Below are 21,738 nucleotides of genomic sequence, written 5' to 3'. Positions count from 1 at the left end.
AAAACATACTGCTCATTGTACGTGCTACGTTTTCGCCCCAAAATCAGTTTTCATAGCATGGAGCTGTTCTGTGTTCGAGGGGGAAAATTCCTTGACTGAACCCCACACATTACTCATTGCATACTCATTCTTACTCTTTTCACAGGAAACACTAAGTTAGTGATGGTCAATGCTTATATCGGTTTTAGCCATACACTTTCTGTTTGGATTGGTGCTGGTTTGGGTATTCTACCAGGCTATTTTATGTGGGCTATAGTGATCATCAGGATTTGGTGCCAGACGAACTGGCAGCGGGGTTTCGGTTATAGCGTGTTGGCTTGTTGTCCGTTCAGGAGCAGCGGATCTCATGACAAATGGGTTTATTGGTTGGGTTTATTGGTTGGGTTTGTCCCTCTCTGGGGATTTGTCATTTTGTTCGAGTTCCTTAAGGCAGCCAGAGCCCCAGAATCCCCGTTAGGAAATGTGCCCCACCTAGATAAGGCCCTGCTCACTTCTTGTTCTTTTGTGGGTTTTGCTAGGCTGTGAGAGAAGATTTTTCACCGGGCGGGCTCACCCTTGGAGAGTGTTTGGTAGTATGCTGGAGCTTTTATTTTTTTTATGACGCTTTTTATTAAGCAAAGAACATAACCAGTAAACCCAACACAGCAGAACCACGTAGTATGACAGATTTTGCTCAGCATCAAGTTCATAATGTTTTAGTCCGACCTTGCATAGTCACCCCATGGCCCTCAGTCCCCTTCCCGAAACCTCCCACAATCCAGTTGCAATCTCTCCCACCCATCAACCCAACTCACCCCACTTCCCCCAGCCAGATCTTATGACATGTCCTATGCTTGCCTCTATGTCGGTACACCATCTCTTCTAGGAATCTGCAACGGTCCATGCCCTCCCTCCACTGAGCCACTATTGTCATATCACCTGACCCCCACTTGGTAGCCAGCCCCCCCCCCGTTGCCAGTGCTAGGCCTGTGCTGATCAATTGTTTCATTCCTCCTGCACTCACTGCCCCCTCAGAATATGCAATATGGTTACTTTGGAACACCTCGGGATCTCACTCCCTACCAGTCTGGATAGTATGCGCAGAATCTTCTCCCAGTTTGCCCTGACCCTGGGGCAGGTTCATATCATGTGGAAAAAAGGACCCCTCCCCCCCCTTCCACTTCAGACAATTGTTGCTTTCAGCCCTGCCCATCCTGTGTAGGCTGGTTCTAAACAGTTAACAGTTGATTGAAGAGGGACAGATAAATGTGTCCCTTGTCGCTCCAGTCCCTCCCTCATCTCGATGTTACAGAAATGATAGGTGTATATTGTTCCCGGCCCTCTAATCTTCCCACCACCACTGTACCGCAGATGCGAGAACCGATATTCACTCAGACAACTGTACAAACGCTACCCTGATGATGTCATAGAAGAGATAAACTTGCAGACGATGGAGCAATTGTACAGACTGTGATGATGCAGAGAGCCGATGACGTCCCAACCAAAACCAAGACGTAGATGCTTTAGACATGAAGCACATATGCATCCATGCACAAAGCTATGCAGACACCCGGGTTAAACTGCTCCTAGACACAAAGAACAGGCTTTTGACCCACTTAGATAGAGGACATATACTCTTTTGCTATGCTGAAATGCAAGACGCTCGGAAATACGACATGAGGCGTGCTTGGTGCTCAACACAACTAAAATGAGTGGCCATATAAATTAAAATGGAACATGCAGCTGCACTGAAGTGAATGGAATGCACTGAGAAGTTTTGAGAATGCAGGGAAGGGCCTGATCGCTGATTCAGCAAGAAAACGCAGACCAGATTGTTCATGCAGCCAGTGTAAATATTTTAGCGAAGGTCATCAAGGGAGGGAATGTTTCACATCGGCACTCGCAGGTGCAGACAAAGGCAGATGCAAGAAACGGTATCCTTAAATTAGGAGACACAAATGTTGCTGGAAGGACAGAGACACACCACATCAGACTGAACGTGACTGAAAGGTAGCTTGAACAATCCCCTAGAGGACAGGGAAGGCATAACACCTGTATGTATACATTCTAAAAAATCCTCATAAATGTTGAGCAGGAAAATCAAGCCAGTGGTTTCTGCACACGTGATCTGAGACTAGAGGATACAGCCTATTCATTTGAGCCAGAGAGAGACCTTCCTTACCATCCAGCTTAGGACAGACGATGCAAAGTAGTATCAAGTTGAAAGCTAAATGTACAAAGCTCAAGGCCTAGAGGATCGGAGATGGTAACCTTATTGGTACAGACAGCACCTTTGGGGCTGCTCTCATCACCTTGAATTATTGCTCATGGGCTAGTAACCGTCCAAGGTACCAAGGCTGAGAAAACCCTCACTGACCAATCCCTATCCACCTTTAACACCAGCTCACACTTTGTTGCAGCAAACTGTCACGCGCTACCTGCCGTGGCACTTGTGGAACAGATGGAGGCTACACCTCCATTGACTCGGCACACCACGTTATTCTGCAACGTGATGTGCCGGTCTAGCCTTTACCAAGATGGCCACCGCCAGTTTATACATATGCATTACAAGCCCGGCAGTCGGTGCGTTGCAACCCCTAGCACTCGCTCTTTGGGTAAGACGCTTACAGTTTACCTTTCCACTCGCTTTTGAGCAGTGCTTTTCCTCCGGCCTTGGGCCTTCTCCCTCTTCTGCTCCGCTTGCCGCTGGCGCTGCCCTCAGCCTCCCCTTGCGCACCGCTACGGTATGTCTCTCTCTCCCTTGCAGCCGCGGACGTTCTCCGGACCCCGTCCGGTTTCCCTTGGCTCCTGGCTTTCACTTTCTCTCATTCTCTTGCCTGTTTTCAGCACTCTCCCTCTCATTCTCTGGCTGCGCGCCAGCACTGCTTTCAGTCAACCATTAAGCTCTGCAGCAGGCTCTCTCTCTCTCCCAGGACTCTCCCTTTCGTGATACTCTCCTCTCCGCTCTGGTTCTATTGGAATCCTGTTCAACTAACCTACGGAGTACTGCAGCTTGGATTCTCTCCTACATTGTGCCCCATCCTTGGTCAAATTCAGCCATCCAGGACTAATTCAGCTGGGTACAAGGAGCCTCAAGGCAATGCTCTACCACACTACCTACCAGGGTTTTTTTCTGCCTCTTTTGGCTTTTTCCCCTCCGTAGCTACTTTGGGGAAGAGGCCACTAGCTCCCCTGTCCACTAAGCAGGCACAGTGGCTTCCCTCCGAGGTTGACCTTATCTCTACAAAAAGAAGAAAACCATCAGCAGGAGGAAAGGAAGACGGAAGGAGTTTCACACCGGTTCCAGTGAAACAGGTGAGGAAGGAGGATTTCTATCAGACGTGAGTGACATATCCCTCGAGAGTGACACAGACACTCACAACAGACTAGCATGACATCATTTCATTTGCAACATTAAGGAGGTGGTTGCAGGTGGGGCCACCAGATGAAGTATAACCAATCACAACACAAACCCCATATAGATGCTATATTTAGTTTGCCCCACTAACCAGCCCCAGCTTGCCTTAGATTTCTGTAGAATAATGTGTCACTTATGACATAACCTATTAAAGCCTGATAACAAACCAGTAACCAGGCGAGAGAGCATTGGAAATCCTGTAACGTCTAGGTCTGTCCCTTTTTGGGAGATCTCTTAATAAACAGTGGTTTTGTCACATTTTTAGACTTTTCCATTTCTTGGGCATGGGGATTTCCCTCTGAACCAGACCTCTTGCTGTTATATTGTGGGCTTTCCCTGCCCCTCCACTTCAGTGCTCCCACCTGGCTCGGACCCTGTCCAGTCGTTGCGCTGTAACGTTGTTAATTGCCTGGTATATTATTGTGATTGCCTTTTGCTCTATGCAGCCTGAGAATAAATTAATCTCCAAGAGGGTGTGGTCTGGGATATTGGTGTCTGCTCCCAGTTGACTATGTAGTGTGTGACGTAGGCGTATGTATGTATACCAATCCTTGGCCTCTAATCGGTAGTTTGTGCAAAGGTCAGGGAAGTGCGCTCACCAGCCCCCTTTAATGACATCCCCTACTGTAGCAATGCCCTTATCTATCCATCTACCCATCTAGTGTGCTTCCCTGGCTTGTGCACCTCCAGTATATGTGTATTTTCCCAGAGTGTCATAAGTCCAGTGATTACTCATTTGTACCCCATGGCTTTGGTAATTGCTGCTCGGACTTCTATAACCCTACTGGCTGCTGACGGGCGATCGCAACCACTCAGGGTTCCGTACAGCGGATGCAGTAGAGTTTTGTGGCCCATGGTTTCAATCTCCAGTCTCATATGGGCCAGCCCATTGCTCCCGTACACCCATTCATTAGCTACCACCAGCTCGGCTGGCCAGTAATATTTACGTACGTCAGATGTCTTCAGACCGCCCTCCCACACCGATTTAATTGTGAGTTGCCTCACCCCCAAATTATGCTCTGGAGCATTGCATTTATCCCGTCAAAGGTGAGTTTTGGTACCTTCACCTGGGTGTTCTGCAGTATGTATAGTAGCTGTGGGAGTGGCATCATCTTAAAGAGGTTGGCCCTCCCCACTATGTTCAGCTGTAGAGGGACCCAATGTTTTGCGTCCTCCTGCAACCTGCCCAGAACCGGGTCTAAATTGTTGTAGAGAAACCAACATTATTCCATGTGAATGCTGATCCCTAGATAAGTGAAAGGCCCCTCTGCCATGAGCAGGGGGCACCCCTCTGCGATTGTCTCCTTCACCCCTTGTACTAGGACTAGTCGGCATCCCTGCCTTGTACCCTATTGAAGCGGGAAGCTCTCTGACATGTATCTGTTGACCTTGATCCTGGTTTGGGGTTGTGCATATACTAGCTTGACCCATCCCATCAATCTCTCACCAAAACCCAATCACCACAAAACCTCCATAGGAAAACCCACCTATCCGAGTCAAAGGCTTTTTCTGAGTCTAGGGCCATAATGGCATGCGGCCCCTCCAGTTCCTGCACCTTGGTTAACGTGTTATGTACCCTCCTGATGTTCATCCTGTCGCTTTTTAGTTGCAGTTGTAGCTTTAGGAGTAGAATTGTTGTTTCTTTGTTCACATTATGACTCACTTGAAATTGTGTTCTGGTTCTCTCTGGGCTACACACTTATGGGTTCTCGGGTCATGCACAGTTCCACGGTTCTCAGCATTGTCATCTGTGGCAATTATCATGGCGCGCCAAGGTGCATTTCCTTCGTGATGTATGAGGGAGACCCCATACTCTTTGTAGGAGCTGGTTCATGGGCCTGGTCCACACAGCAGCATTGATCCTCTAAGTCGGTGAGGCAGACAGGCATGGAGGAGGTGTCAGGAGTGGGAGACGGGGTAGGGCCATCGGAGGAGGCCTCGGGCAGTGAGCCAGAGACAGGAACTCATGTGGACACACCCACAGAGGCATTGGAGAAGCAGGAGGTTATGTTGACCCCTTTCTTTTCATGGCAGAGGGGTTGTTCACAAACATGCACCTTGGATGAGTAATATGGGACCGCTCACTGCTGACTGGGTGGAGGGTATAGAGGGCAATGTGGTAGCAAACCAGCAGGGTGAGGGTGCTGCTGTGAATGAGGGGAATGTCCACCAGGGGAATCTCAGGGGGCTGACCAGTCTGAGCTTGTGGTGGAGCTACCTGATGGGGAGGATGAGGAGCAGGAAGAGGAAGAAGTGGTGGTTGTGATGAAGGAGGCTCATCCCGCTATTGCCATGGCAGAGGGAGAAAGACATGCAAAGGATGGGACCCAGGAAATGATGATCTCTTCCCCCTAGACAGCCAACAGGATCCTGAGTGTGGCACTATTTTGTCTTGCCACCAGGGAACACTGTTAGGGGATGGAGACTGAGGTCTTCTGCATACTGGAGGGCTTTAGGAAAAGGATCAAACAAGGGAACGGGGGAAGGGGCCGAGACTTCATCCTAGGGAAGACAGCCGCGAGACACCACGTCCACCTGTGGCACAGGAAGTTGTACAAGGCACAAGAGCCCTCCATTTCCACAGAAGCCCTAGGAATCATTCAGCCGCCACTGCCCGCCCCCGCTGTGGCAAGGAGGAGAGAGAAGGTCCTAGCTTGTCCCAGGAACGGGTGTGCAGCATACTGGAGACCTGAGACATGCTGATCCCAAACGCCTGTACACGTCAAGACTAGCCAGCGGCAAGCCCCTGTTGCCTGCACTGCACCGGCAAGTGGTTGGGGTTGGTGCAGACTGACAGGGCCTATCTTTGCACAGGACCCCTCAACTACATTATAAGGCATGGGGCAAGATATTGCCTTCATTGTATTGTGGGGGAGGGGCTGGTGGCGGACAACGTGAGCAGGCATATAGAGCTCTGCCACCCTTCCCCCATTGTAGAGTGTTGTGCAGGGGGTGGGGCGGAGCAAAGAATGAGGTAGTCATGGGGGAGGGACTGGCTTCACAAGAGGACTCCACAACCCATGAGAGTTGGTGGTCGTATGTGGCAGAGCTGGAGAACCTTACTCTCTGTGAAAGCTCGAGTAATGTAGTGGGTGGCTGCACCTTGTGGAGGAGCCAGACAGCTTTAGTAGGTGGCTGCGCCCTGGGAAAGAGCCACAGGAACGTAGTGGTTGGCTGTGCCCTGTAAAAGAGCACAAACACGTTTTCGCCATTTGCACCCTCCGGGAGAACAGGCGCCTGGTCTTCATCTTGTCCCCAGGATGTTCATCAAGGGCCTATGGTCTGTCTGTGACCTGAACATTCTACCTCACGAGTCGGCCCTAGAGTGTGCTAGGGCCCATGTCCATTTCACATTCAATGGCTGAGTGATTCTGGGCTGTCTCTGAGAGCGCCTTGGATGCAAATACAACAGTGTTGTTTTGCTACTTTTTCTTCTGCTCTGAGATTGTTCTCAGCCTACATTAACTGCTGCCTATTGCAATCGTTTCTCTGTCCATGTTGACCGGCCACAGACTCGGTGCCACTGCATCCGCTGTCTCAACTCTCTCAATGGCCTATTGGTGCTTCTCATCCAATTTAATGAACCCCCTCTTATCTGAGTCTTAGCCTCAGACATTCTGTCTTGTGGCAGAAGTCTCTTAGGAACTTTGCCTAGTACTCTTTTATGTTATATTATGCTATGACTGTAATCACCACCATGCGGGTCTCAGAGTGCCTGGCTTGTCCGGGAAGCAGGTGTATTGCCTCCCCACCAGGGATGACCAGACATGATTCTGAGTAGAGAAGAGGAGTGGGGGTAAGAAAAGGGGCAGGAGAGCGGGTAAAGGCGGTGGGGGCTTGAGGGAGAATGTAGCCAGGAAGATGTGGGTTTGTCATAGTATGGGTGTGCAGGTCTGCTAGGGGGCGTTGTCTCTGGGTACTGTGTAAGTAACTGGTACAATGTTTGGCAGTTTGCCTGTAAAGCCAGTTGAGGCCCGAAGTGATTGGACGCGGTATGGGTCTGAAGTGTGTCTAAGCCACACAGTAAAATGGAAGAGGCCTAGATCTGTAATGGATTTATCCTTATGCCAGAGCAGATTCCAGAGAGTTGGTCAAGGCGGCTAGACCCGGACCTGAGGGAGCCCCACCCAGGGCGGGCTGTATAACAGATGAATACGATTGATAAAGGAAGGAGGGAAAACATTGTATAGGATTGACCTATGGTATGGAACCCAGGTGGCAGTACAAATATTGCAGACTCTAATTATGCAGCTACTGCATGTGTCCTTCGGTATAGCACCTTGAAGCACAGGACAAGGCAGTACAAATACCCCACATTCACCCCTAACTGTGCAGCTGCTATGGGTGCCGTCTGTGACCAGAAGAGTGTTGCAACATTGCCTTCCCTCTGTCCCATACTCAACCGACTGAGAAAAATGTGCAAAATACAACGCAAAGTGAATGTTGTTGGTAGGCAGCGGAAAGGGAGTGAGGTGGACAGTTAAGTAAATATGTTATATCTGCCCTAGATGGAAAGTAGACAATGTTTGTGTTCTGTGTAGTGCTTAAAGCCACAGTAAGGCCACCTCACAGCACTGAGGCGTGGGGAGGGAATATTTCTGAGTGCAAGCCAGCAATGTGCGCACACCCGTGGCCAATTCTATAGTAGGGTTAAGAGGTTGACCCTAAATGGTACCATGCCCTTGGGTTCTGGAGAATCTGGTATTCCTTTTACTAGCCTCCCCTTCGGGTCGACGACTGCCGAGGAGATGGAGTATTCCAAGAGGTCGAGCCTGGTCTGTAAGAATTTGCATTACTTTCTCTTTAGGTAAAAACCAAATTTTTATTTTTTGTAAGTGCCTATGCCAACTTGGAAGTACTCGACCTTTGACAGGCCTTTCAGGGTTCTTGTCAACAGTCCACGGAAAACCGATCCTGCAGGACAGGCACAACTTAAATGGCATGTGTGTGTTAGCACACACCAAATTGGGTTATGACGGTTCGGCGAGGTTTGTAGTCTGGCAATAGTTCTACTTGTTAGTACATACTCTTAAAGTCCAACTTCAAGAAAGCCTGGGGAGGCCGCCAGGGGGCGCACGGATGAAGCAAGCCTAACTGTGCAGCTCTGATGACACTGGACATAAAGGGGTATTGAGAGACCCCCCCTTTCATTCATTGAAGGTGATCCTTTGACACACGCCCCGCCCCATCTGTTGGCACCAGGACGACTTGTGGCCCAATTTAGAGTCAATCGGCCACCTGGCGACCAAGATATCGCTGGGTGATAGAGACGTGGAGTGAACCTTTACGAGCCACGCTGCGCAGGGAAGGCCTGCGACAAAGCGGCATCCGGCGCAGTATGGTGATCCTGAGAGCCACGGGACGTGCTACCTTAGCGTGGCAGAGAGGCCATGCTCTGAGGCACTCAAGAGATAGAGAGCTGTCCGCCACATTGGCGAGGCTCCACGTCCTCAGGCATGGCTCTGCCTGCGACGCAGGGTGAGTTTCTGAGCCAATACACCCCTTGCAGTGATCGCCAGTGTGGCAGTGTTCTGGGCCCGGTGTTGTATGGTATCCTGCATCCCCATGGCAGCATGAGGGAGGCAGTGTTCAGCAATCTTCGGAGCCACGCTCACTTGGATGCCCCGCCCACCCACAGATGGCTACAGCCATACTGTTGTGTGGGCGCGCGGCAGTACAGGCAGTGGCGCAGCAAATAAAAGGCAGACGCAGAGCTTCTCATAAACACGTCTTCTTTATTTCCCTGTAACATTCAACTCCCCGAACCCCCCCCTGCGTCACTTCCCTTTCCTCCCTCGACCCTCCTGCCCCCCGTTGTCATGGAGATGTCAACATGACATCCCCCCCTTTTTAAACAGTTATCAGATTCTTCGCAATAGGCGGCGGTCTGGTGGGCTTCTAGTCCATTTCCTCAATCCATCGGCGAGGTCTGTTCCGAGCCCTCTGCGGACGTGCCTGACTCCGCCCTGGTGATGGCCCGGTCTCTGCAGTCTCTTTCCCCACCTCCGGCTCTGATTCCTCCGAGTCCCACTCTCTGCGTAATATGAGTCATCCGATTCATAGTCCAGGGGCACATGTACTCGCCCACTCAGCTGTCTGGCTCCAGTTGGTGGAAGTTCCGTGAAATGGGACGAGTTTCTTGTGACTGATCCCTCTGACCCTTGGGTGGTGATCATGGACCCTTTCCTCTGAGTGATGAGCAAGGGTTCTTCTCGGAATGGTGATGTGTGCTTGTGCGTCACTGGCTGTCGAACCGCCACTACGTCCCCTACCTCTATTCGTGAGGTCTGTGCTCGCCAGCGGGTGTCTTCATATTCTTTTATTCGAGCTTTTGCTGTTTCATCTCGTTCTCGCACCTCTTGGTCTAGAGTTGGTGACGGGGTAATGATTTCTGCCTGTGGGAGGCGCGTTTGAGTATTTCATCCAAACATGAGTTCGGCCGGAGTCTTTCTTATAGTGCTATGAGGGGTTCCTCGATAGTCTCTCATAAGTTGATTCAAGACTTGTTCATATGGCTGGCCGGTGAGTCTGGCAATCTGAAGGGCCCTCTTCAGGTGGGCCATGAATCGTTCAATCATCCCGTTGGCTTGCGGCCATAGGGGAGTGATTTTACGGTGATGGAACCCTAGGTATTCTGCAAATTGGGCAAACTGATGTCCACAGAATGGGGCCCCATTGTCTGTCTTCAGCACTTTCGGTACTCCATAGGCCGAGAACATGTGGTCTAAGGCGGGGATGACATGATGAGCTGCGGTCGATTATATGAGTTGCACATCAGGATATCGTGAGTACTCATCCATCACGGCTAAAACGTATTTCCCTCCCTCAATGGGCCCAAAGAAGTCGGCTGCCACAGCCTTCCATATTTTCTGTGGAAGCTCCGACATGAGCAGCGGCTCTGGGTGACGATTAGGTGTGATGAGGCAGCGTGTGGGGCATGCTTTTAGTGCTGCTTCTACTAGTGTGTCCATGTGAGAGATCCATACCTTCTGGCAGAGAATCCGTTTGGTGGATACCATTCCCTTGTGGGTTTCGTGTGCGAGCTCTATGAATTTGGCCCTCATTGCTTCGCGGATGACTAGTTTACAGTCTTTTAGGAGCAAGAGATCTTCTGACACTGCTAGCTCATCTTTCACCTCCAATAATCTTTCCACATCTTCTTGCACCTTGCCTCCCGCAACTCTCCCCTTTTTGTTTGCCCTCCGCCATAGCCCTGAACTTAGTCCCTCACAGATGATGTGACATGCCACGTCATTTTCAGTTTCTCTGGCGCTCGCCTCCATGTTGACACCCTCTGGAGCAGACTGGTGGATGAGATACTTTACATATCTGTCGGCTACTGAGGGTTCTGGTACGCTCTCCTCCTGTGGTCTCCTGGACAAAAAGTCTGCCGGGTTTTCACCTTTCCCTGGTCTGTGAATGATCTCAAATGCGTAGTCTTGGAGTGTTAGACCCCATTGGGCTATGCGCGGGGGCATCTTGCCTTGAGGGTTGCCATACAAGAATAATAATGCTTGATGTCCGTGACAACTTGGAATGGTTTTCCGTACAAAAACAGGTGGAAATGCTTGCATGCCCATACAACCGCAAGTCCTTCCTTTTCTGCTTGGGAATAGGCTGTTTCAGTGGTGGATAAGCTGCCACTGGCATAGGCCACTATGTGTTTTTGTGAAGGGTCCTTTGGGTCGAGTTGCGCAAGTATGGCGCCCAGGCCAACGGGGCTGGCGTTGACTGTGAGCTCGGTCTTCCTGTTAGGGTCATAGTATGACATATTCTCTGCTTTCGTGACCCTTTCTCTTATCAGTTCAAATGCCTTCTGTTAGTCCTTGGTCCACTCGAATTTCACGTCCTGGTGTGTCAACTGTCTCAGTGGTTCGCCGACTGACGCAAAGTCCCGCATTTACTGGTTACAATAACTGGCTAGGCCTAGGAAAGACCGAAGCTCGCTCACGTTGGATGGGCAATGCTGCAACTTTGTCTGGGTCAGGAGTCATTCCTGATTCTGAAAACACATGGCTGAAGAATTTTAGGGTGTTTTTGCCGAAACTCACACTTGTCCCTATTTAAGGTGAGATTTGCATCGTGTAGGGCCTTGCATACCATCATCAGGGTCTCGTCATGCTTGTTTGCATCAGTTCCGAATACCAAAATGTCGTCCGAATAGTTGAGACAATTTGGGATGTGTTTTATGTTATGGACTTCGGCCTGGAATGTTTCTGCTGCCGAGGACACCCCAAAACTCTGCCTTTTATACCTGAAGAGGCCGTCGTGCGTGACAAAAGTCGGGATGTTTCTGCTCTCATGGTGTAAGACTAGCTAGTGATACCCCTTTTGCAAGTCCAGTTTGGAAAATACCTTTGCCCTGTTCAATAGGTGTATCATGTCCGTGATGCATGGTGCAGGGTGTCTCTCTCTTTTGATGGCCTGATTCGGGCGTTGCATGTCCACACACAGCCTTATAGCCTCTGAGCCCTTTTTGGGAACGGGGACGATCGGGCACACCCATGTGGTGGGTCCAGTGGCTCTTTCGATGATGTCTTGTTCCAGTAACTTCTGGAGTTCATCTTCAACTTTCCTCTTAATATTGACTGGAATCCCGCGGTATGGTTGTGCTACTGGGCGGATAGCTTCATCTACGTGGAGTTTTATTTGCCTGTTTCAAAGGTTTCCTATTTCTTTGAAGATGCTAGGGTACAGGTTGTTTATCATCTCGACCGGGTCTATGTATTTGTGAACCATTATGTTGTAAAGGATATGTATTAGGCCCATGTCAGTGGCTGCCTTAAAGCTGAGAACGCAACCGCTGTCTGTCTCGGTGGCTAAGACATGTATTGGTACCTTCATTTCATGAGCTTTGTAGCGGCATAGCCTGCGGAATTGTCCTAGGCATCTTAGGGGTGTCTTGGCTCCAAATGCATATATGTCGATGGTCGCCGGGTGTAGCTTGGGTTTTTGTGGAAGATCATTGTAGACCTTCTCATTCACCACGTTGACTGTGGCTCCTGTGTCTATAAGGAACTCCGTCGGTCTTTCTTGTAGTTTGATGATGAGCATTGGGCTGTGTGCTGTTGCGGTGGGGTTGCCCGGAGCGTATACATATGCCTTTTTCTTTTGGTCGCTCCCTGAAGAGCTGGGATCAGAGTCTGTGGGAGACTGTTCCACCAGGTCTCACACATGGCGTCGGGATCTACGTTCAGGTCTTGTGCGCATTACGAACCTTCTTCTTTCTCTTCTCCTTTGCCTGTCTTCTCCAGAGTCTCTGTCACGCTGGTCGATCATGGGTTGATTCTGCATATTCGGGGTACTGGGACTTGGGTTGTTGGACGCCCCCCCATAACGGCTTCTTGGGCGAGACGTATTCTCTTTGGGTCTCTCTCTCCCTCGATCACAGAATAGTCTACACCTTTGTCCCACGGCGGGGCATGTCCCCTCATGTGGGTATTCAAACCCACATTTGTAACAGAAGAGTTCTTCCGATTTCTTCTCCAGTTGTAGCCTGTTGACGTTTTCTCCTGTGAGTCAATGGCCTTCTCGACTCTCACTAGAGCTAGGATTTCTTCCAGCGTGCAGGACTTTTGGAGTAGTTGCCTTCGGAAGGCTTGGGACTTGCATCCAGAAATAATCTGTGACCTTAAAGCTTCAGTATTTGAGTAGTTTGCGAAATCACAGTGCTTTAGCTTGGTGCGTCGTCGCATCACATATGCATCCATCGTTCCCCTTTTCGCCTGTTTGGTGCTATGAAATAAGTGTCTTTCATGATCTACATTAGTATGTGGTGCAAAATACGCAGCGAGTGAGTCCTTGAGGTCCTGGATCGAGTCTATGGAATCTTGAGGCATCTCGTCAATTATATCCCTTGTCGCAGATCCGACTGCTAATTTTAGGAGACATACTTGTCTTGCGTCAGCGACTGGCTCCGTGGCTCCCATGTACAGGTCAAAGTACCTGATCCACTTGGTCCACCTGGGAGCCATGTTGCTTGTGTCTGTTACATCAAATGTTCCCGGCATTTGGGCAGCCAGGGTGTCCGGCAGTTGGTATGGCATATGGGCTGGTGTGGGGGCACCTGGGGCTCGGGGTGCATTTCCTTGCTCTGGCGCTCCGTGTCCATCATCTTGTCCTGACATGGTACTTACTTGTTGTGTGTTGTCGGTGCCATGAGCCCTGCTCCGTGGGTGTGGTGGACCTCAGTGGGAGGGCCTTCCGGCTGGGCTTCTCTCCTCTTCTCAGGGTAGTCCTACCCCTGCTGCTGTTAGATGGCCACCACACGTGGCACGAGCACCATCAACAGTTACTGACCCCTTTCTGGGGCTTCCTGGGCACTGCGTGCCGTGGCCCTGTGCCTGGCCTGGGGCGTCTGCTGCTCTCTCCCTCTGCAGGGCCTCCTGTATCTGGAAGCACGCACATGCTGCACACCTCCTCTTCTGGAGGCCTGTGTAACCGGGGCCTCTCTGGTGTCGGCGAAACCCGTGGGCCGTGTTCTGCAGCTTACCGCTGCTTGGGGCTCACTTCCTCCGCACTGGCACACGTGGCTGGACCTCCTCCGGCACCGATGCGTTCTTCCGTGCACGGTCACTGCCGCGGCCAGGCAGTGTATTGTGGCGCTCCGGCTGGTCGGGCCTGTGCTCGCAAGCGCTCAGGTCGTGGCTGCTGGGGGCGAGCTACGGGGCTCCTACGAGCATTGCTCCGCCCACCATCCCATCCTTGTTGCCATTGTTGTGTGGGCGCGCGGCAGTACAGGCAGTGGCGCAGCAAATGAAAGGCGGACGCAGAGCTTCTCATAAACACGTCTTCTTTATTTCCCTGTTACATTCAACTCCCCGACCCCGCCCCCCTGCGTCACTTCCCTTTCCTCCCTCGACCCTCCGGCCCCCCGTTGTCATGGAGACGTCAACATGACACATACAAACAACATAAAAATGAAAAATGAGAAAATACAGCCTGATAGCCCGCCCTCCAACAGCTCCGTTCCTGGGATTGCCCAGTGATGTCTTTCCGCCCTTGCCCATTCCTGTCAACTGTGGGGGATGCAGAATATCATAAAACGGCAGGAGCCCAACTAACAGTTCAAAGGAGCAGGAACATGCTTCTGGACGCATTTTGTTTCTTCACAGTGTCACAGCCCACTCTGAGACACACAGGCTGCGTAAAAAACCCGACAACACGTTTCTTTTTCTTTTGTCAGCAGCCAAGGCTTTCTTATGCATAATGTTGAATTTCCAACTGAAAGACCACCAGTCACCTTGTCTGTGACAGTCACCTTAAACTAATCTCCTGGAACACAAGGTGTTTTAATTCATTGTCCTCTGATCCTGTGAGACTGCGCACTATCCAAATTTCTGATCTGATTCTTCTTCAAGAAATCTATTTGACGTATACTGTGGGAATTGATGGCTTCTCAACTTTTCAGCAGCTGGCCCAGCAATCGGACCGGGGGCTAGGGGAGGAGGCTGACAGGGGGTCTCCTTGTTGCATGTAAAAACTATGTTTTTATGTAATTGGAAATGATATCTTTAGAGAGACAGGAAATTCTGATTGTGAGAGTGGGGTTTTCCGAGAAGTGGTCTGATGAGCATTGGCTGGTGGTTAATTTGTATTGGAACCCTGCAGTTTCAAATCTTTGGGTTTTGCTAGAAGATCTATCGGATTGTCTTGGTAAATACACTTCTTTGTTTCCAGCAGATCAACTTTTAATAGCAGGTGATCTAAATTCTCAGTTCGTTGATGTCGTGGATTAATTATCTGGCGGTGTTAAAACTAGTTCAAGAAATGGAAAAATCTGGTTAAAATATACGAGGGATAGGGGGCTCTGGTTATTGAATGGGAATATGGCGGGGGATCTCTCGGGTGAACGGACTTGGCATAGAGGCGCTTCTATCTCTACCTTAGATTATTTCTTTGTAACTAGAAGGATCTTCGATAACTGTTTGAAATGTGTTATTGTTAGTGGAAATACAGATGATCACGACATGTTGATTGCCACAGTGTCACAAGAAAGGACCAGGATACAACCATGCTATTGTCAAAAGGTGGCAGTAAAGTCTGCCGGCAATTGAGTAAGAAAGTTTGAAAGAGTGGGTTTGCCTTTAATTGATAAGTTGTCTGGGAAAGTAAAACAGCTGTCAGATGGTCAGCTCTCGTGCTGCTGTGAACTGGCCAACTTTCATGCTTTCTTGTGGTAATTAAGCCCTCAATCTGTCCTCGCTAATAAAAAACCAGGTAACCCACAAGCATATCTATGATTCTCGTATCCAGGAACAAAAGAAGCTAAAACGGTCTCAACTGGCCAGGTTAAAGAAAATGGGCCTGGTTAATGAGCTTCTTGATAAACATCTCAGGGCTGTGAACAATGCCTACAGGAACTGGGTTCGCTCGCATAGATATTTAATTTACCAGTAAGACGGGGAAAAGATGTTGAGGGCTTTATCCCTCAGAAACTCTAGAAACTTTGGGGCAATACTAGGTTCTCTGGACGGCCAACTGCCGGATAGCCAAGAAATGGTCTTACAGGAGCAGTGTGGGTCAGGCACTTCACAGAGGTGTATGGTTATTCGGATACCCCAATTGCAAGAACAGAGGTGAGGGGTGCTTGGTCCTTATCTTTTACCTGCGAGACCATTGAATGCCTGATTAGGAAGTCTGCGATCACTAGAGCAGCTGGCCCAAATGGGCTTAGTAACTCTATTGTAAAAAGTAACCCTCCTCTATGGGCGTTGCTCCCAAAACTCTTTTTTGATAACATCTTGAAGGCCAAAGAACTGCCAGTCTCGTGGAGATCTTCTGTGGTGATCCCTATCTACAAAAAAGGGGACCGCTTAGCAGCCTCAAACTATTAGTCCGATATCTCTTTTAGATGCGGATAGCAAAATCTTTGTTGGCCTGATCCTGGCGGAAATGGTGTCTTGGGCTATGTTAAAAGGAATTATTCCTAAACAACAAACTGGCTTCAGAAAGGGTTTGCCGACTTGACTTAATGGTTTGGTTCTGAGCTGCTTAAGTGTGCAATCGGAGGTGAAAGGGGGGTTGCCTCTGTTTGGAGGTTGGATCGATCTCTCCCAGGCATTTGATACTATCAACAGAAATATGCTCTGGAAAAAATTAAACGCCTGGGCCCCCCGCCCCCTCACCTCCTGTCCATTCTAATAGAACTTCACCAGAATTCCAACATGCGAATCAGACTCTCAAGAGCTGGCGCCCTGTCGGACCCAATTAAGATCGAACGAGGAGTCAGCCAGGGCTGTATTATTGCCCCATTTCTGTTTATTCTTTTCATCTCAGATCTGATGGTGTGGTTACAAGATAGGGGTCTAGTGCCCCCAAATATTGGTTATCTCAAAATTGGATGGTTGGCTTTTGCCGATGAAGTCCATTTCATCTACGGACATCAAGACTGTTGAATTTATTGCTGATTCCATCTTGGATCGAGTTCTTTTACACATCCATTCAAGAATAGTTTATGATCTTATTCTACAGAACACCAGAGCTTTACTCTTCGTTGGTTTGACTATGAAACAAATCAAAACAAAAGGCATCGTTGAAAGAAGCCTAGGAGGTAAATCAGATGAAGACGGTGCCCCTCAATGCAGCCCTTATGCTCCTATTCATGCCTTGAAGGAGGCACTGGAAAATAAAATCCACCCAAAGGATGATTTAGATGAGCTGGGATTTGATCATGAAAAGATTATGGAGATTGTGATGGCAACAAAACCTTTCAGAATCACCATCGCAACCCAAGATGCCAAAAAAAATGTAACGAAAACAGACGAAGAACTTCTAAAACCGATGACTGATGACACCTGGGAATGGGTTGCTGGTGCACTACATGCTAAAAAAGAAAGTTAACGCAATAAAGCAAGCCCCGTAGCAACCAACTCCTTGGGCTCGTGGAACACGCGTGGATTTTCTCACCTTACTCTCAAATCAACTAAACTCTTTCAATCACTTAATATAATCTGCCTTCAAGAAACTTGGTTGGGTGTGCTCCCCCTTGTGGATGGCTTTAATATAGCCTTCGATCCAGCCATCTGCCAAGGGCGTGGTCGCCCTATGTCTGACATGCTTACTATGGTGAAAAGAAAAGGTGGATGGCAAATTACCGACTTCTACAACCCATTTGCCAATGTTCAAGTGACGACCATCTCTAAGAGTGGGAACACGGAAAATTCTAACATCCGGATTCATGTGATAAATATATACTGGCAACATAAAGCGGTTGGAGAGCTGGAGTTTTTTGATCAGTTATGCAACCTTATGGACACTATATCCGAAAAAGAAAATATTGCAGCCATCATATTGTGCAGAGACTTTAATATGGAACTTCTAATGCTAGATAAGTCGCAACAAAAGGTCAAACGAAAGGATAACATAAGGAAAACCATAGTAGAAAAACTAGACGTCAGAAGCATGGAAATACTCAATGGAAAGACACCAGGAGATATACCCGCCCAGGTGACCTGGGATCGAGATAACCAAAAGTCCATCTTGGATTATCTGGTTACTTCAAAAAGCTTGACGTTGAATATCTGTAAGATGACGGTCATTAAAACAGCTCTAAGTGATCATAATCTAATAACAATCACCTTCAAAACGGAACTCAAAAAAGAACGAACAAAATGGAACCAAATGATTGAAGTGGAGCAAGGTGGAAATCACCTGAGAATTAACAGGACCAAAATAACTAATCTGATAGCTTTATTAGATAGAATAAGATTGGACAGTGAACATATGTCGATCGAATACAATGGCCTGGTCCAAATATATAAAATTCAAAAACAACAAAACAGGAAAAGTCTGGTGAAAAAGCATGCATATGATCCGGAAGTGGTCAGAAAAAAAAGGATTTTTTCGAAAACAGCTGAGGACTCTGGAAGCCTCTTTCCTGACAAGGGTCGAGAAAGACAAAGAAAAAAGAAAAGGAAAATGCAGTATAAAAACTGGATTAAGTGGTATAGAGCACTACTTGAACAAAATGATGCCGAAGCCATGATGTCATGTCTAGCACAGAGAAACTCAAGAGATTTTTGGGCAGCAATTAACGAGCTAGAAAAACCACAGAATGTGAGCTTATGCAATATGGTAACTGAGGACTTATGGACTGCACATTATACCACGTTTTTTCAGAAATCGGAGCCAATTTCTGACATGGACAAGAAGGAGAGAGATGACATTCACAGTAACATCAAGAAGCTAAGTGCCGCCCATGCTCCCGGACCCGATGGCTTGATCAATTACATTCTAAAGCAAAACCCAGAAGAATGGACCGACTTTTGCTACAAGCTCTTTAGGATTATACTCAAAGAAGGAAAAGTACCAAATACCTGGAAAAGAGCCATAATTGTCCCCATTTTCAAGAAGGGTTCGAGATTAGAACCGAACAACTACAGACCCATTGCACTTCTAGATGTAGTGGGAAAACTCTCGCCACTCAGCTGCTGAAGCAATTGACAACGTGAGTTATACACGCTGGCATGGCAGACTCGAGGCAAACTGGCTTTGTCAAAGGTGTGGGCTGTAGCCTTAATCTTTTCATTTTGAACATCTTGAAAATGGAAGTGATTAAAAAAAATAAACATCCATTTATATCGCATTTATTGGCTTGGTTCGCGCCTTCGACGGAGTTGACCGGGAGCTGCTGTGGTCTAAAATGATTAAAAAGGGATGCCCAAATAGTCTACTTGCCGCGATACAGGCTCTCTATTCTGGGACATCCGTTCAAGTTTGTTTAGATCAATGCGAAAATATAACGAACCCGATAAGAACCTCACGTGGTGTTAAACAGGGTTGTCCTTTGGGTGCTACGCTCTTCAACTTCTTTTTTTCAGATGTTGGCGAAGCTCTTGAGAGTGTGAACTCATACCCCCAAAGATTAATGGAGAGCCCATAAACATGATCATATACGCAGATGACATCGCATTATTAGATCAAACACCCATTGGCCTGCAGAGGAAGATCACAGCTCTTAAGGAGTATATTGAAAAGAACAAACTTGAGATCAACATTAAAAAAAACAGAGATCCTGATTCTAAAGAGGCTGCAAGGTGCCAGCAAGCAAAGAGCCAGCCAAAAATGTCAATGGAAGCTCGGGAATGATGCCCTGAAAGAGGTCACAGAGGCAAAATATCTAGGCATTACAATCAGCGTAAGTATTAATGATGAACCTATGACAAAGAAGCTGGTTTCGAAATGCAACCAATTTCCCGCACAAGCTGCTAAACTTCATGCGAAATATGGAAATTTTACAATGCTTCCAGTCGTATGTTTTTACAGAAACAAAATCATTCCGGCGATGGCGTAAAGAGCTGAGACTTTATTTGGGTGTGACCACAGACTGTGGTCAAGATGTGAAAATGTTATATGACGAAGAATACTCCAGCTGCCTAAGGGCTTTCCAACTGCCTGCATGAGGTACGAGATGAGTCTGTCTTCTATTAATGCAACCGTCATATGGAATGCTCTAACTCTATACAGAAAAGTATCTGGAGCAGATAACATCGCTCAATTTCAAATACTGAAAAAAAGAGATACCATCTAGTGAAGATCTATTGAGCTGCTTGAGATCTTCCTGTGAGACGATCCTTAAGCAGCTAAATGTAGATAAGGAAACACTACTACAGAACCCAATTTTGGTGAGAAAAAAAACGACTTGAACAGGATTGGATTGACACATGTGACAGGAGGATACAACACACAAGAACAAAAAATAATCCACCAGAAGCAAGGAAACTGAATGTCCTGCCCAAGTACATGACTCAATTCCCATGCAAAAGGAGGAGATACATTTTCCTTAAATTTCGATTAAATGCATGGGTAACGAAAGAAATCTCGTACCAGAGAAAGCAGAGCTGCGTGTCTGACCAACTATGCAGTTTCTGTCAAGGTGCGGAGGAATCTCTGAAACACCTAATTTTGGATTGTCCAAATATGAGAGATGCAAGAAGGAGATGCATGGCGCAGGAAATGGACAAATGTACCACGCATACTGCTGAGGAATGGAGGAGCCTGATGCACCTGGGTGAAAACAACACACTGATATTTGCTCTGTCTGCGTTTCTAGAGACAATAGTTGAAAGGCTTAAGATGAGAGATGATTCTATAAATGAGGAATCGAATGAACAAGTATAGAACACAGCTCTTGTACGGAGCATAAGCTATGATGTAGCAGGTTTATTTTAATCTTATGTAAGTCTTACATGTTCTAAGTTTGTTGCATCATCCCTTATGTCAATCTATATGGACATACTGATGTCTGATTTCTGTTTTCTTTGTTTTTTTAAAGGTTTGTAATAAACCACATTAAAAAAATGCTTTGAGGCCTCTTTTCTTTTGTTTTTTTTCTGCAATTGTGTTTTTATAATATTTTTTTTCTTGAAATTGTCTTTTATGAATTTCTCTTTTTTTTCTTGGTCTGTTATTTCTGATTTGTTTTATGTAAATAGTGTTAAAAGCCATTCATTGTTTTATCTGTTTGTTTTTCTATTCTGTATATATGGCTAATTTCACTCTAAATAAAACAATAAAAAAATAAAATTTGTGACAGTTAAAGCAAGCCACACAATAAAGCACCCTTTGAAAATGTGTTCACACCCATAACGTCTAATAGCTTGATATCTTAAAACGTAAAGTGTGCTTTCATATCCTGTTCTTAAAACCATGCGTAACAACACGCTGGAGGTTTGTGAAAAATATGCAAACCTAAGTGAGTTTTTAGCCTCTTTTATTGTGTTTCTTAAAGCGCTAAAATAAAGTGGGTACATATATATTTTGTCTTTTTCATCTTATAGTTTTCCATTCAGGATGTGGAAAATAAAGTTACACTGATACTATTGTGGCCCACTGACGTCAACTGAAAAAATGTGAGTGCTCACAAGTGATTACGTGTACACCCTTAGAACAGGACAGTATTAATTGGTGAAGGGACACATTATTGTACCCTGGTGCTCCTCTGCTAGTGGCTCTGATACTGTCACATAGAATTGCATTATTGCTGCACTTGTCCTCCGCCAGTCTCGTTTAACTTGATTTGACAGGCAGACATAGTCTCACCATCCAGTCAGTGCAGCAGAGATTCTTCTATAGCGGAGTGGTAGAACCAACATTACATTTTCTCCCCTGTTGCTCCCAGCCACTGAAGTTGCTTGGGCCGTCCAGAGTACTGCCTGCACTCTGCTATGCCTGTTATGCTATGATATTGAGCCTTTAAGAGTTGGACCAGACATTGGAAGCAAGGTGCCAGGAATAGCCCTTCAAAAAAAACAGTGCGCAGGAACTAGAACATTACTTCTGCACGTAATACCTTTTACTTAAACTCTGCAAGCTAGTCTTGGAGGAAAGATGGGAGCACC

This window comes from Ambystoma mexicanum, chromosome 3p (assembly GCF_040938575.1).
Source record: "Ambystoma mexicanum isolate Mex_15411 chromosome 3p, UKY_AmexF1_1, whole genome shotgun sequence".
NCBI classification, from domain to species: domain Eukaryota; kingdom Metazoa; phylum Chordata; class Amphibia; order Caudata; family Ambystomatidae; genus Ambystoma; species Ambystoma mexicanum.
This window is presented reverse-complemented; position numbering follows the sequence as displayed.